The sequence below is a fragment of the Dermochelys coriacea genome, chromosome 4 (assembly GCF_009764565.3).
Source record: "Dermochelys coriacea isolate rDerCor1 chromosome 4, rDerCor1.pri.v4, whole genome shotgun sequence".
Taxonomy (NCBI): Eukaryota; Metazoa; Chordata; order Testudines; family Dermochelyidae; genus Dermochelys; species Dermochelys coriacea.
In genome coordinates, this window is record NC_050071.1 from 54,644,789 (window position 1) to 54,659,391 (window position 14,603).

A 14,603-nucleotide genomic window follows, 5' to 3' on the forward strand; every position below is an offset into this window, starting at 1 on the left:
CTTATTTGGGGTCGGGAAGGAATTTTCCTCCAGGGCAGATGGGAAGAGGCCCTGGAGGTTTTTCGCCTTCCTCTGTAGCATGGGGGAAGGGTCACTTGCTGGAGGATTCTCTGCTCCTTGAAGTCTTTAAATCGCGATTTGAGGACTTCAATAGCTCAGACATAGGTGAGAGGTTTTTCGCAGGGGTGGGTGGGTGAGATTCTGTGGCCTGAGATCAGACTAGATGATCATAATGGTCCCTTCTGACCTTAGTATCTATGAATCTATAAAACAAAAGTTGTTTAAGTTGCATCCGAAAGACTGAAGACACCAGAAAATATCAGTATACAGTGAAGAAACCCCCAAGCATCAAGAAAAGAAAAATATGATGGATAGTTGTTTTGTTCGAACCAACATATACAAGGTGAGAGGCGGTGCCTTGCTATGTAGAGGGGTTGCACCTCGCTATGTAGAGGGGTTGCACCTCAATATGTCAGGAGTGATGTGTAACTTGTTTGTACCTGTGTATAAGAATATATCCCTGGGGCAATGTCTTTGTCCGGCCTAGGGGGCAGTGGAGTGTCCCGCCACTGACTGAGCTGTGTCCATCATCAGGGAGCACATATGTACTAGCAGAACTGTAGACATCTGATCTGGGGAGCTAAAGACTCTGTTTCGTTTGACAATAAACCTGGCCTTCGTACCTTATTGGAATATGTGGTCATTGGGGGTTCTCTCGGGGTCTGCTGTGTCTGCTATCTGTTCAGAGCCAGAGCAGCACACAGAGGGAACACACGCACGCATCCAGCTGTTATCAACATTGGATAGAGCAAAGCACCACACCGGTGGCGTCTGACAACAGTTTTAATGTAATGAAGTTATATAAAACACCAAAATATTGTCACACAGTTATTCCTTTCAGGCATTACAATCCATTAAATGTTCAGGCAGATCTGATTCTCCAAGTTCTCTCTGCCACAGAGTCCAATGAGCACACCTGGTGCATAGATGGTGTTAATAGATGGCTTGAAGGACTGGATCCTCAGGTCATACCTAGGCTGAAAATACAAACCTACGTTTACACCTTTGATAGTTCTTATGCATCTAAGCCTTCAAGACTAAAGTGACTGGAGATGTGTGAAGACAATAACTGCACCTCCAGTACACATAATGAAATATGCATTTTTATTCTTTTCTATATAGAAAAAATACACATGTTCAGGGTGGATAAAAATAAAAAAAATAAAAAAAATCTTTATTTAAATCCAGATATTTTTGATAAAATCCTAGCTAATTAAGACACATTATAGCTCAAAGCTATCTCATCATGGAATAGGGATTATAAATTCTAATTCTATAGTATGAGACAATATATTCATGTAATGTTTAAGAAAAGTTTTGTAAATGAGTTCCAATAGTTCATGGATTAGAAACCAAATCTTATGGGGTTCCAGGGGCTTTTGTATAGATTATTTATGTTAATCTTTCAATCGACCCAATAGGACTCAGTGCTCAGTCTAGACGATACCATCAGAGATGCTTAGTTTTGCAGTTCTCAAACTGGATTTGTCTCTCCAGAGATAACATGCTTGTTAACAGCAAAAATGTTTTTAAATAAATAATATAGAGAGGTGAGAAATAACAGCTCTCAACCCGATTGTCCCTCTGCAAATTTGTGTACACAGAATCAATCCCTTACCTCTCTTAAAAGTGCAAAGTTTCAAAAAGTTCAATCAATAGAAATAAATGTGAGAAGGGAGGGACAGGCAGTAGAAACAAAAGTGAAACTCTATGAGCAGTATATTCCAGAAGTCTTGAGGTCTTTCTGTGTGTAGCCTTCATTGATTTGAGATCGACCATATCACACCATTTTCTCACTAGAAGGGAAAACCTATAATGGCTGCAGGCTGCAAAAGAGATCCAGTTTGGGAATATTTTAATGAAGTTCCTCTACCTGTGGATAAGACAAGCATGCGTGAAAAATGCAAACAGTGCAACAAAGAAATGCAAGGCCTGATTTCCTGAACGAAACAACATCATGAGAAGTGTTTCTTCTCAGGAGGAAGCTGCATTGATGATGAAAGGAACATATCTGAACATGCAGGATCTTCAGGTTGGTAAATTTCTTTATTTCATACTTATTTCTTAAGGACTGCCTATCTTCCTTCTGGACTATTCTGGAATTCTCATGCTTGAGCAAAAAATACAGTTGTTACTCTGGTACTATCATTTTAGATGCAGTTGTGATAACAAAATAAGTAGCTGAAATAGGCAGATCTTCCTTTTACAATTTCACTTTTAAAGTAGTACTGAGTGCCAGTGAATGCAATGAGTAATACTAAATGAGCAACATGGTAGTAATAATTAAATAACTGCATTGACTTATTTTGTTTAGGAGAAGCCATCCTCAACATACAGGATTCTGAAAACTATCCACCTTCACGATCACCATCATTTTCAATAGTTTCAGAGTTATCTGCCAACGATAGTGTTTCAGTCACATCATGTATGTCACATAGCCACAGTATATCACCTGTAGCAAAAAGAAAAAAATCTCCATCATCCAGAAACAACCACAGATAAATCTGTGATAAGAACCAGCAGATTACAAAAAGAGGTAAATGATGAAAAAATTGCATGGTTTGCTTATGCAACAAACTCTCCTTTCCGTATGATTGAGAACCCACACTTCATTAACATAGTTCGGTCATTAAGACCAGAATACAGTCCACCCAACAGATCAGATGTTGTAGGAAATTGCTGGATAAAGTGTATGAAAGAGAAATTGAGCAGTGTGCAAAAGGTCTAGAGGATAAAATTGTTAACCTGAGTCTTGATGGAGGAATGTCCACAATGATTGTTGTATGTGCTTGTGTGACAACAGAAGAAGGGAATGTCTTCTTTACAGAAACAACTGATACATCGGGAAATGCACAGAAACAACTGATACATCGGGAAATGCACACACAGCAGAATACTTACCAGTAGCAGCAGTAAAAGCTATAACAAACTGTGAAAAAAAATTCAAATGTCTAGTACGCTGCTTGGTCTCGGACAATGCTGCAAATGTATCCAGGATGAGAAGAAACTATTCAGAAGAGAGTATCAAGCTAATAACATTATGTCTGGCCCTTGCATGGTGGTACATGGTGGAAGGTCCAAGAATTCTCCCCCATGTTTGCAATTTCCACATACCAGCCTGGCTTTGGCCTGGTCTACACTATAGGCAGCTTATGTCGACCTAACTATACAAGTGTCTACACTAGAATGGTGCTTTCACCAATGTAAGTTGCCCACTACATTGACCTAATAACTTTACATCTATCTAAGCGCTATGCCTCTTGCAGAGGTAATTAGGACGACATAGTGTCGGTGTAGACACTGTGTTACTGACATCACCTGGTGGTTGTCTACCCCACTACCAGCCTGGAGCCCAGCCGCCACCTTCCAGTAAGGGATTGTGGTGGAGGGAAGACAGCCAGAGCCCGGCTGCCGTCCGGGGTTCTCTCTCCCCCCACCCTCTGAACCCTCATCAGAAGATGGCAGTGGGGCTCCTGGCTGTCAGCCCTAGTGTGGGCCTCATAGCAGGAACCCCTCCTTCCCCCGGGGCTAACAGCCCAAAGCTGTGATCCTGGCCTAAGGCTCAATTTCACAGCAGGGAGCCTACCGGAGTGAGACTGACATTTTTGTCCATTTCATAGCTGCTATTATTTCACATTTAGTCTCCAGCTTTGGCTGTCAGCCCCAGAGATGGGAAGCTCCAGCTGTGAGCCCCTGCATAGGATTGAGAGTTGTGGCTGTCTGCCCTAGGGCAGGAGTGGGCTCCAGCTCTGAGCCCCATGCAGGCTGACAGCTGGAGTGGGAGAGGAAATGTGAAATAACAGCAGCCATGAAACTGACAGAATGTCAATTTCACTGCTGGTAGGCTCCCAATGCCCCACTTCAGTCAGTGCAAGCACTCTTGATGAGGACGCATGCTACTGGCAGAATGAGGGTAGTGTGAACAGATGATTTAATTACTGCAGTGGCTGTAGGTTGACCTAACTTAAGTCAATCTAATTTTGTAGTGTAGATAAGCCCTTTGTGCAAATGAAAATCACCCCAAAAGGAACAGGGGACCAGTCAAGGGACAGCCCTCCCCATACACCAGCCATAGAGCTGACTAGCTATGCAGATAGTACTCACTACTTTTCCTAAAAGGTGGTGCAGTATGCGTGCTTCCTCTCAGTGCTGAGGAACAGAAGCAGGCAGCATAGTCACTCCGTGATGCATGCAGAAAGCCTCCTGGAGCTGTCCCTGGACAGAAGCAGCTCAACACTGCCCTCACGTAAGCCTGAGCCTTAATGACACAATCTGCTCCCTAGTCTTTATGTACATTTCAAAGCATCACATTAAAAAAATTACTTATTCACACAAGATAATTAGTTCATTGTTTCCTTTATTAGCTAGTATTCATTAACTATTCCAATCATATGGGATAGTTATAATAAATGTTTAAAGCAAGTTGTAAATCTTCTTACTTTGCCCTTTCTGAAGGTAAGAAAAAGTTACTAGAAAAATTAGCTCACTAATCTAATACACAGTAGATTTTGTAAAATGCCAGTTCCACAAAGTTAATCAAAATAATACACACTCAACATGCAAGATTAAGTCATCAGTTTAAAAATATGACAGCTGGAAGCTAGTGTTTTACATCCAAACTGTTTTAGGAAACCTTCTTATCATTGCTGACTAATTCTGGTTACACATAGTTTGGAAATAGGCTGCATTACTTCATGACACCGTTTGCAATGAAACAACTGTAACAGTGATGTACAACACTATAACATTACTACCAGACAACAGTGCCATTCTCAGGATTTGATTCACAACTGGGATGTAGGTGTCTAACTGCCTTTTCAGGAGGCAAAGTCCAACATTTAAGTAGCACTGGCATTCACAACCCCCCTACTCAGCTGCTGTCTAACCCTGTAGGCTCCTAAATTTCAACCAATGAAGTTCCCACAGCACCAAAATGTCAGTGGCTGGGAATGCACAAAGCCACCTAATTCCTGACTCCACCAAGCTGTTTGGTACCTAACTCATGCCTAAACCCTTAACTAGGCACTCCCCCGCTATCTCACCTGCAGACCCCAATCCAGGAGACATGCTCCGAGTATGCCTAACCTGCACAGAAGATGGTAATAGTGGTGCCCCATTCCAGGTCTCTTACCTTCCAGGTAAGTGCTTGGGGTGTGCTATAGACCTCCGGGATCTAATTTGGATATGGATAGAGCCCTTTTTAATGCCTTTAATAAAGTAAATACTAATGGAAACTGCGTGATCATGGGAGACTAACTTCCCAGATATAGACTGGAGGACCAGTGCTAGTAATAATAATAGGGCTCAGATTTTCCTAGATGCGATAGCTGATGGATTCCTTCATCAAGTAGTTGCTGAACCAACTAGAGGGGATGCCATTTTAGATTTAATTTTGGTGAGTAGCGAGGACCTCATAGAAGAAATGGTTGTAGGGGACAATCTTGGCTCAAGTGATCATGAGCTAATTCAGTTCAAACTAAATGGAAGGATTAACAAAAATAAATCTGCAACTAAGGTTTTTGATTTCAAAAGGGCTGACTTTCAAAAATTAAGGAAATTAGTTAGGGAAGTGGATTGGACTGAAGAATTTATGGATCTAAAGGTAGAGGAGGCCTGGGATTACTTTAAATCAAAGCTGCAGAAGTTATCGGAAGCCTGTATTGCAAGAAAGGGGAAAAAATTCATAGGCAGGAGTTGTAGACCAAGCTGGATGAGCAAGCATCTTAGAGAGGTGATTAAGAAGAAGCAGAAAGCATACAGGGAGTGGAAGATGGGAGGGATCAGCAAGGAAAGCTACCTAATTGAGGTCAGAACATGTAGGGATAAAGTGAGACAGGCTAAAAGTCGAATAGAGTTGGACCTTGCAAAGGGAATTAAAACCAATAGTGAAAGGTTCTATAGCCATATAAATAAGAAGAAAACTAAGAAAGAAGAAGTGGGGCCGCTTAACACTGAGGATGGAGTGGAGGTTAAAGATAATCTAGGCATGGCCCAATATCTAAACAAATACTTTGCCTCAGTCTTTAATAAGGCTAAAGAAGATCTTGGGGATAATGGTAGCATGACAAATGGGAATGAGGATATGGAGGTAGATATTACCATATCTGAGGTAGAAGTGAAACTGAAACAGCTTAATGGGACTAAATCGGGGGGCCCAGATAATCTTCATCCAAGAATATTAAAGGAATTGGCACCTGAAATTGCAAGCCCATTAGCAAGAATTTTTAATGAATCTGTAAACTCAGGAGTAGTACCGAATGATTGGAGAATTGCTAATATAGTTCCTATTTTTAAGAAAGGAAAAAAAAGTGATCCGGGTAACTACAGGCCAGTTAGTTTGACATCTGTAGTATGCAAGGTCCTGGAAAAAATTTTGAAGGAGAAATTAGTTAAGGACATTGAAGTCAATGGTAAATGGGACAAAATACAACATGGTTTTACAAAAGGTAGATCGTGCCAAACCAACCTAATCTCCTTTTTTGAAAAGGTAACAGATTTTTTAGATAAAGGAAATGCAGTGGATCTAATTTACCTAGATTTCAGTAAGGCATTTGATACCGTGCCACATGGGGAATTATTAGTTAAATTGGAGAAGATGGGGATCAATATGAACATCAAAAGGTGGATAAGGAATTGGTTAAAGGGGAGACTGCAGCGGGTCCTACTGAAAGGCGAACTGTCAGACTGGAGGGAGGTTACTAGTGGAGTTCCTCAGGGATCGGTTTTGGGACCAATCTTATTTAATCTTTTTATTACTGACCTTGGCACAAAAAGTGGGAGTGTGCTAATAAAGTTTGCAGATGATACAAAGCTGGGAGGTATTGCCAATTCGGAGAAGAATCGGGATATTATACAGGACGATCTGGATGACCTTGTAAACTGGAGTAATAGTAATAGGATGAAATTTAATAGTGAGAAGTGTAAGGTTATGCATTTAGGGATTAATAACAAGAATTTTAGTTATAAATTGGGGACGCATCAATTAGAAGTAACGGAAGAGGAGAAGGACCTTGGAGTATTGGTTGATCATAGGATGACTATGAGCTGCCAATGTGATATGGCTGTGAAAAAAGCTAATGCGGTTTTGGGATGCATCAGGAGAGGCATTTCCAGTAGGGATAAGGAGGTTTTAGTATCGTTATACAAGGCACTGGTGAGACCTCACCTAGAATACTGTGTGCAGTTCTGGTCTCCCATGTTTAAAAAGGATGAATTCAAGCTGGAGCAGGTACAGAGAAGGGCTACTAGGATGATCCGAGGAATGGAAAACTTGTCTTATGAAAGGAGACTTAAGGGGCTTGGCTTGTTTAGCCTAACTAAAAGAAGGTTGAGGGGAGATATGATTGCTCTCTATAAATATATCAGAGGGATAAATACAGGAGAGGGAGAGCAATTATTTCAGCTCAGCACCAATGTGGACACAAGAACAAATGGGTATAAACTGGCCACCAGGAAGTTTAGACTTGAAATCAGACGAAGGTTTTTAACCATCAGAGGAGTGAAGTTTTGGAATAGCCTTCCAAGGGAAGCAGTGGGGGCAAAAGATCTATCTGGTTTTAAGATTCTACTTGATAAGTTTATGGAGGAGATGGTATGATGGGATAATGGGATTTTGGTAAGTAATTGATCTTTAAATATTCAAGGTAAATAGGCCAAATCCCCTGAGACGGGATATTAGATGGATGGGATCTGAGTTACCCAGGAAAGAATTTTCTGTAGTATCTGGCTGGTGAATCTTGCCCATATGCTCAGGGTTTAGCTGATTGCCATATTTGGGGTCGGGAAGGAATTTTCCTCCAGGGCAGATTGGAAAGGCCCTGGAGGTTTTTCGCCTTCCTCTGTAGCATGGGGCATGGTTGACTTGAGGGAGGCTTCTCTGCTCCTTGAAGTCTTTAAACTATGATTTAAGGACTTCAATAGCTCAGACATGGGTGAGGTTTTTCATAGGAGTGGGTGGGTGAGATTCTGTGGCCTGCGCTGTGCAGGAGGTCAGACTAGATGATCAGAATGGTCCCTTCTGACCTTAGTATCTATGAATCTATAAGTGCCCTAATCACAAGACTATGCATATTCTGGATCAAGTCTCTCTCTAGCTCTCACACTGATACTGTTCCACTTTGCATTAAATACTTAAATATTCCTTGGGCCAGACAGAGAATGATAATAACTCTATAGCATAATGGTTAGGGCACTCACCCACATGTACAAACTTAAGCCAAAATTCAGGAAAGCACTTAATCACTGTGCCTTCTAGCTGTATTTCCTCTCACTAAGATTCTATTCTATTTACTGTTTACCACTATTTGGTGCTAGTATTCTGCTGCATTATGAATCAGGGAGTGTGTGACCCTCAATGCCAACTGCAAAGGAGTTGCAAGAATATCCTGATCCTTCTTTGTACGTGCCAGTTCACCAAATAATATCTGAGGGCTTAAATGAAATGTAAAGTCCCACTGGTTATTAATATAGTTGTGACATGCATGTACAGATACTATGTAAGGAGTTACATATGCATATTGAATGAAAATGTATTCCTAAAGTTTGTATCAAGGCAGAGTTGACAAACAGGTGTTCTGCCAGACAAAAGATGTTTAATTCACCTGTCTCTCCATCAGCCAGCAAATTAGGTATTGTAAGCCAACACAAAGGAAGTCTTATTTACATATCAAGTCAATGAGGGAAGGGGGTGTCGTGTGAAGTCAATAGGGAGGCAGCACACCAGAGAATAAGGTATGGAAAATTATCCTGACTCTGGTTACAAACAATGAACTTTGGGGGATATAAAGAACAGGAAAGAAAGATACCCCATTACTCTGCATCTAGGAAGTAATCAGACAATGCGATGAAATTCATGAAAACTGGATCTCAACCAGGTTTGGCTGAAATGCTGCAAAAGACATTTGGGGTGAGATAAATATCTTTAGGCAGAAGGTTAACCTGTTAAGTTTAGTCTCTATAAATCATGTTATGATTTTATTTTCTCAGTAACACTTTTGTTCCCATTGCCTCCTTTCATTATCTCTTGAATCTTTGATAATAAACTTATTGTTTTTTATTCTAAATATATCTTGGTGCTGTGGTATTATACAAAGAGCTGATCCTCAGTTGAAACAAACATTGTTTGTTGTTAGTCAGTCTCTAAGGTGCCACAAGTCCTTTTCTTTTTGCAAATACAGACTAACATGGCTGCTACTCTGAAACCTATGTGAACTCTGTTCCCTTGGGGACAGCAGACCTGGTATTTCTGTGAGTGTTCAGTAGATAAGGAGCTGGGAACACTTCAAGGGGGCTCAGGGACCAGGGCCAACTTATTGTTAACCAGCAAGGCCAAGTATGGGCTGGCATAGCCCAGAGGAGAGTGGTTAGGAGGCTACCAGGTTGGTGATGTCAGGAAGGTGACCCACAGTTAAGCACAAGCAAGTCTCCTTCTTGCTAGAGGCAGAGATATAACAAGGTGACTCCCGGTCTTGGGTAACCCAAGAACTTACAGTTTAAGTAATTTTTTGTATTTTAACCATTTTGAAAATGTATAAATAAAATTAAGAAAAAACATGTTGACTTATGGTTTTTAGTTACATAGATGACATGCCTGTGGCACTTAAATACTGCATATATGAACCTCACATAATTAAGTTATTTTGATCTGTTAAGCCATAATGTTGCTGTAAGGCTATAAAGTATATTTGTTTTCTCTTTCTGTATCTCTTTCAAGCCCACACTTGAAACAAATCATGTAGCTGTCATTGAAAAAGCCCAAAATTCAGGTGATCTATTACAATGTTCCAAATGAGCATCGATCAGCAATTGGTGCCCCTCTTAAGAGCAGTTACATAGTGACACTCATGGTGACTCTCATGAAGGACTAAATACATCACCTCCAATGTCCAGTGAGAGCTGATGGGCTAATCATTGGGAAATACCTGGGGTCAGGGCAAGGTCAAAGAAAACCGCTTCCTACCAGGGCAGGGTGAGACTACAGAGCTACCCCACAGACATGAATTTAGCCTAAAGTCTGGAGTAGATTTATGTGGTCCTTAGTGCATTTTTCCTCTGAAGGAGTATTCACACCTGTCCCTTGCCCCATCCAAGCCCTGCTTCCACTCATCCCCTTGTGGCCACTTGGAACCACTGCCAGTTGGGGATAAATTCACAAGGGGGACTTAGGTGTAGTAATGCCCAACTTTTAGGTGTCCAGCTGTCTAGTGGAATTCACAACCATGAGTTAGGTGCCTGTTCAAGTTACCAGATGCAGAACATAAGACTTTATCCCACACACACAATGAACACAGAAATTATACTACAGATCATAATTGGTCTCAAAAAGTTATATTGTGGGGGGTTTTCAGTTTTTCTCTTTTTCTGTGCATGTGTAGTGGTATTGATAAAATCTCTCAGAAGTAGCGCTGAACTATATTTAAACCTTAGAGATGATTAATAATTAAAATGGTCAATGAAGGGAAAAGGTATATGTTCCAAGAAGATGGATAAAGTTCTGATAAACCTTCATCAGTCAGCCTCATTTATGTAGGTCCAGGAACCCACTGGTTTGGAAGAGAGAATTTAGTTTGTGAACTCTTCAGGGAATGGACCATGTTTTCTTGTGAATTTGTGAAGTACCCAGTACAAAGGGATCCCAATCCTAACAAGGGACTCTTTTCCAAATATAGAGCACCTTACCTCAGTCCACTACAATCTCTGTAGGATATTGCAGTCTAACATCCTATGGGGATTGAGACATCTGCATTAGTCACCAATGCACAGCAAAACAGTGAGCAATGCCAACTTCAATAACAAGCTAAATTTTGTTAATCTTTCAATAAGCACTGGTTCTCACCGAGAAGTAGAAAATAAAGGGTGAGATTATCTTTAAGGCACAACAGAGAACTTGCAGCTCACGGGGCAAGGGGTGATTTTATGCCTCCTTAGGTGGGGCTCTTCTGGAGAGGTACACAGTGTACTTTAGGGAGCCCTCGGGGCCTGCCTAAAATTATGGCAGCCTTCCTAGGGCTGCCCTATGGGCCACAGCACTGCCCACAGTCTCCTCAGCATTGTGATGCTGCCCTCAACACAATCTCAACACACTGTGATGCTGCCCTATCCCAGACACAGCCCTGACTCAGCACACACCCAACCTCAGCACCCTGATGGGGTGTCTCAACTTCCTGCACTGGGGATACTCTCCCCCACCTGGATACAGGGATTTTAGGGCCCCATTAAGCTGCTCCAGCCCTTTTACTGTGCATAATGGGATCATAGTAGAGATGAGGCTCTCACCCCAGAAACATGTAAAATTTTCACTACACTAATATTCAAAAACAGCACAGCTGATCTGCTACAAATTGGAAAGGCAAAATTAGATTCTTTCCTAACATTTATACATAAGCACAAAAAGGACACTGGAGGGGAGGTATGTTTGAGGGAGGCAGAAGTGGGTCACAATTAACATTCAAAATGGAAGAGTCTTGCAACCTTAATTATGTAATCACTACCCAGTGACTCCAAAATAGAGTGATGTTAATATGACAGCAGGTTTTGCTATGCTTGCCAAGTCGCATCAGAGTGCATAACAATTGCTACATATATAAAATCCAGTCTTTCACACACACAAAATCCTTCCGAATGTTTTGCATAACTAATCTGTGATCACTGTTTAAAAAGAAAAATCTCTTTCTTCCACCACACATCACTCTTATCCTTTATAATTTTTTCTTTTTGTATGTAAAACTTTCATAAAGAAAGAATAAAAAAAAAAATAAATTGCAGAGTCTGTATCCCTTCTGTTGTTTAATAACAGAGTACTGCCTAAAATAAAGACATTTTAATCATTTTTCAGGGTTACTCTATCTTGTTGTAGCCCTTAAAAATGATAAAGTTTGCAATAAAAAAAGCTTCAAAATTGCAGCTATGACTGTGACAGAGATTGAGTATGATATATTAAATGTCTGCTTCAGGCAAAAATTATATACAAAGCAAAAAATATTTTCACAATCCTGTTACACTATAAAACTTGTCAAAGTTTTTTGCATAAGAAAACATTTTAATATATTTAAATTTACTGGGTGTTTTTGGCACCCATCACCATAGTATCTGAGCAGAACAACAATATATATGTGGTGTGCACATCACCAGTTGGTGTAAATCAATACATCTGCATTTAAACCTAAGAATCTGGCAACAGAACTTACATGAAGTTAAAACTCTTGTACATTTCTTGAACTTTTAAAGTTACAACAAGCCTCCTTACCGCCAATATAAAAGCAGAATGCCTGTTCTAATTGACCATAGTGAAGATGCCCCAAGAAAGGTGCATTATTCATTATTCTTAGGTATATCTTCTCAGCAGAATAGGTTAAATTCTCATTGTTCAAAATATCAGGAAGGGTAAAGATGGATTTTCTTCCCAATGGAGATACTATGTTTCAACTACAATTTCATGCATACTGTTATCAACAGAATAATTTATTTTAAGTAACTGGCACACCCGCTAGTTTCCCTTCAGCAACTATGGAGAAATAATTCTATATAAAAATGTTATTCTTCCTTTCTATTGTTTACATTACTGTAACATCCCAAGTGATTATTTCCTTAGCAGATGCATCCAGTTAGTGTGCCTGTTGCATAGCCACAAACATCACATGCCTCTTCAAGTACCAAAAGCCCTCTCTTTCCCCTTCTCACTGCCAAAACTCCAACTTCCCCTGACATCTATGATGCAGTTATACGTCATTCGTACAAAGAAAAGGCAGCATACTAAATACTGAAAAAGTAGCTAAATTGTATTTAACAACAAGATAAATAAAACGGGCTGCTCTATTGACTGTATTATCCATTTCATATTTAAATATTTTAAAAACCTTCAATATTAAAGCGTAAAGCCATGGCACAACTCCCAGTCTGTTGCATTACAGTGCCATAAATCAAGAGACCCAGCTGCAGAATTTAGGTCCAGGTTGCCACAGAGCGCTAGGGCATTTAGGATACAGGGTTAACTCACTGAGATGACTGGGCCAGACGATCCCTCAGAGCTATAGTTTCAAGCTATCTGTAGGCTCAGAAAGACAACACACTGATTTACATTCAGCTCACATTTTCATCATTCTCTCTCATCCATTAGAGCTAGAAATGTATTTTTCTGCAAATTAAAGCTTAGATTCAGGAACTGAATTTTGCAGCCAGTGATGAGTGAAGGGTACATTCCTTCAATTGCACAGCTACAGAGCATATAGAACCTGAACGTAAGGCAGACACAAAGCTGAAGTGAGAACTTTAATTCTCAATTTCCTTATTTTCTTGCTATTACAATTTCAATTTATCATTCTAAGAGCATAGGTTTTTTTGTATTTAGATATTATAGGGTTTTAAGGATTTACATTTTAAATACTATAATTAAGAATATTAATAAAGTGTCCTATTAAAACAGGATCTCAATCAAGTCTCTGCCACTCTGTCAGCAGTTTTATCAAACTCTTGAGGGCTAGTAGAGTTTAAAAAAATAAAGCTGTACGCTCGCAACAAATGTCTTGTGTGCACATGACTGGAATAGCGACAACCTCAGTGTTCCAATCACAGCTGCCAGCAGTTACAAAGTCCTATACATGCAATGCAGTCAGCGGCTTCAGTGGCATTTGAGGCTCTGCAAAAAACACTTCTTAATCCTGATTGATGTGAGATGTCATTGTATATCCAAAAAACATCTACCTCACAGCTACTTGATCAGATATAAGCTTTCATTTTGGTGTAAAGTGGTGTGAGCTTGCAATCTGCTTTCAACTTCACCTGTTTTTCTTCAGGAAATAATTAAGGTATTAGCATTATAAATTGCAAAAACATTTGCATAAAACAACAATTAACTTTAACAAAACAGACATGCTAGAGCTAATCTCAGTAATTCTATGGATTCACTATGTTGCAGTGGATAAGACTGATCAAAATGTCCAAAAAATTCAGACACATAACACAATTAAAGATATAGTTGCAAAGGTCCCCTCAGTTCTATGACTCTTCTAAACCAAATATATTGGATTAAACAATTAAATCATAGATGGCAAAGCAGTATAACATTGCTTTTGAGAATTATAGATTTGAATCAGTAGACATATCTATAGCTTTCATTGGAAGCCCCAGAATATCAGAGATCCTGGATCCACAGATCATTCTTAAAATTTCTTTGTCCAGATGAAATCTTATATAAAAAGCTCCCCTACAAGATAAAGCCTGCAATTACTTGATCATTTTGGGCAAACAGATTGCCCCTAGGAATAAAAATCTTTAAAATTATTATAAAAGTCAGGAGCCTTATTGAAAACTTTTATAAGGGGTTTTGAATGATGGAAGAGCATTCAAATCCAGATTCAGATACAAGGGATGAATTATTTCAGAGTAGCAGCCGTGTTAGTCTGTATTCGCAAAAAGAAAAGGAGTACTTGTGGCACCTTAGAGACTAACAAATTTATTAGAGCATCATAAGCTTTCGTGAGCTACAGCTCACTTCATCGGATGCATGTGGTGGAAAAAACAGAGGGGAGATTGATATACACACACAG

At 39.9% G+C, this 14,603-nt stretch overlaps 1 protein-coding gene and 1 long non-coding RNA gene across 2 annotated transcripts in view; one reads left to right on the forward strand and one right to left on the reverse strand.

The window, feature by feature from the left end:
• INPP4B (inositol polyphosphate-4-phosphatase type II B) overlaps window positions 1–14,603 on the reverse strand; it is a 521,268-nt gene that overhangs the window by 341,710 nt on the left and 164,955 nt on the right. The gene's annotated exons all lie outside the window — the stretch shown is intronic.
• Window positions 2,054–2,524, forward strand: LOC122459827. Its single transcript, XR_006280773.1, has 2 exons — window positions 2,054–2,092; window positions 2,375–2,524. It is a non-coding gene; the product is annotated as an uncharacterized LOC122459827 (long non-coding RNA).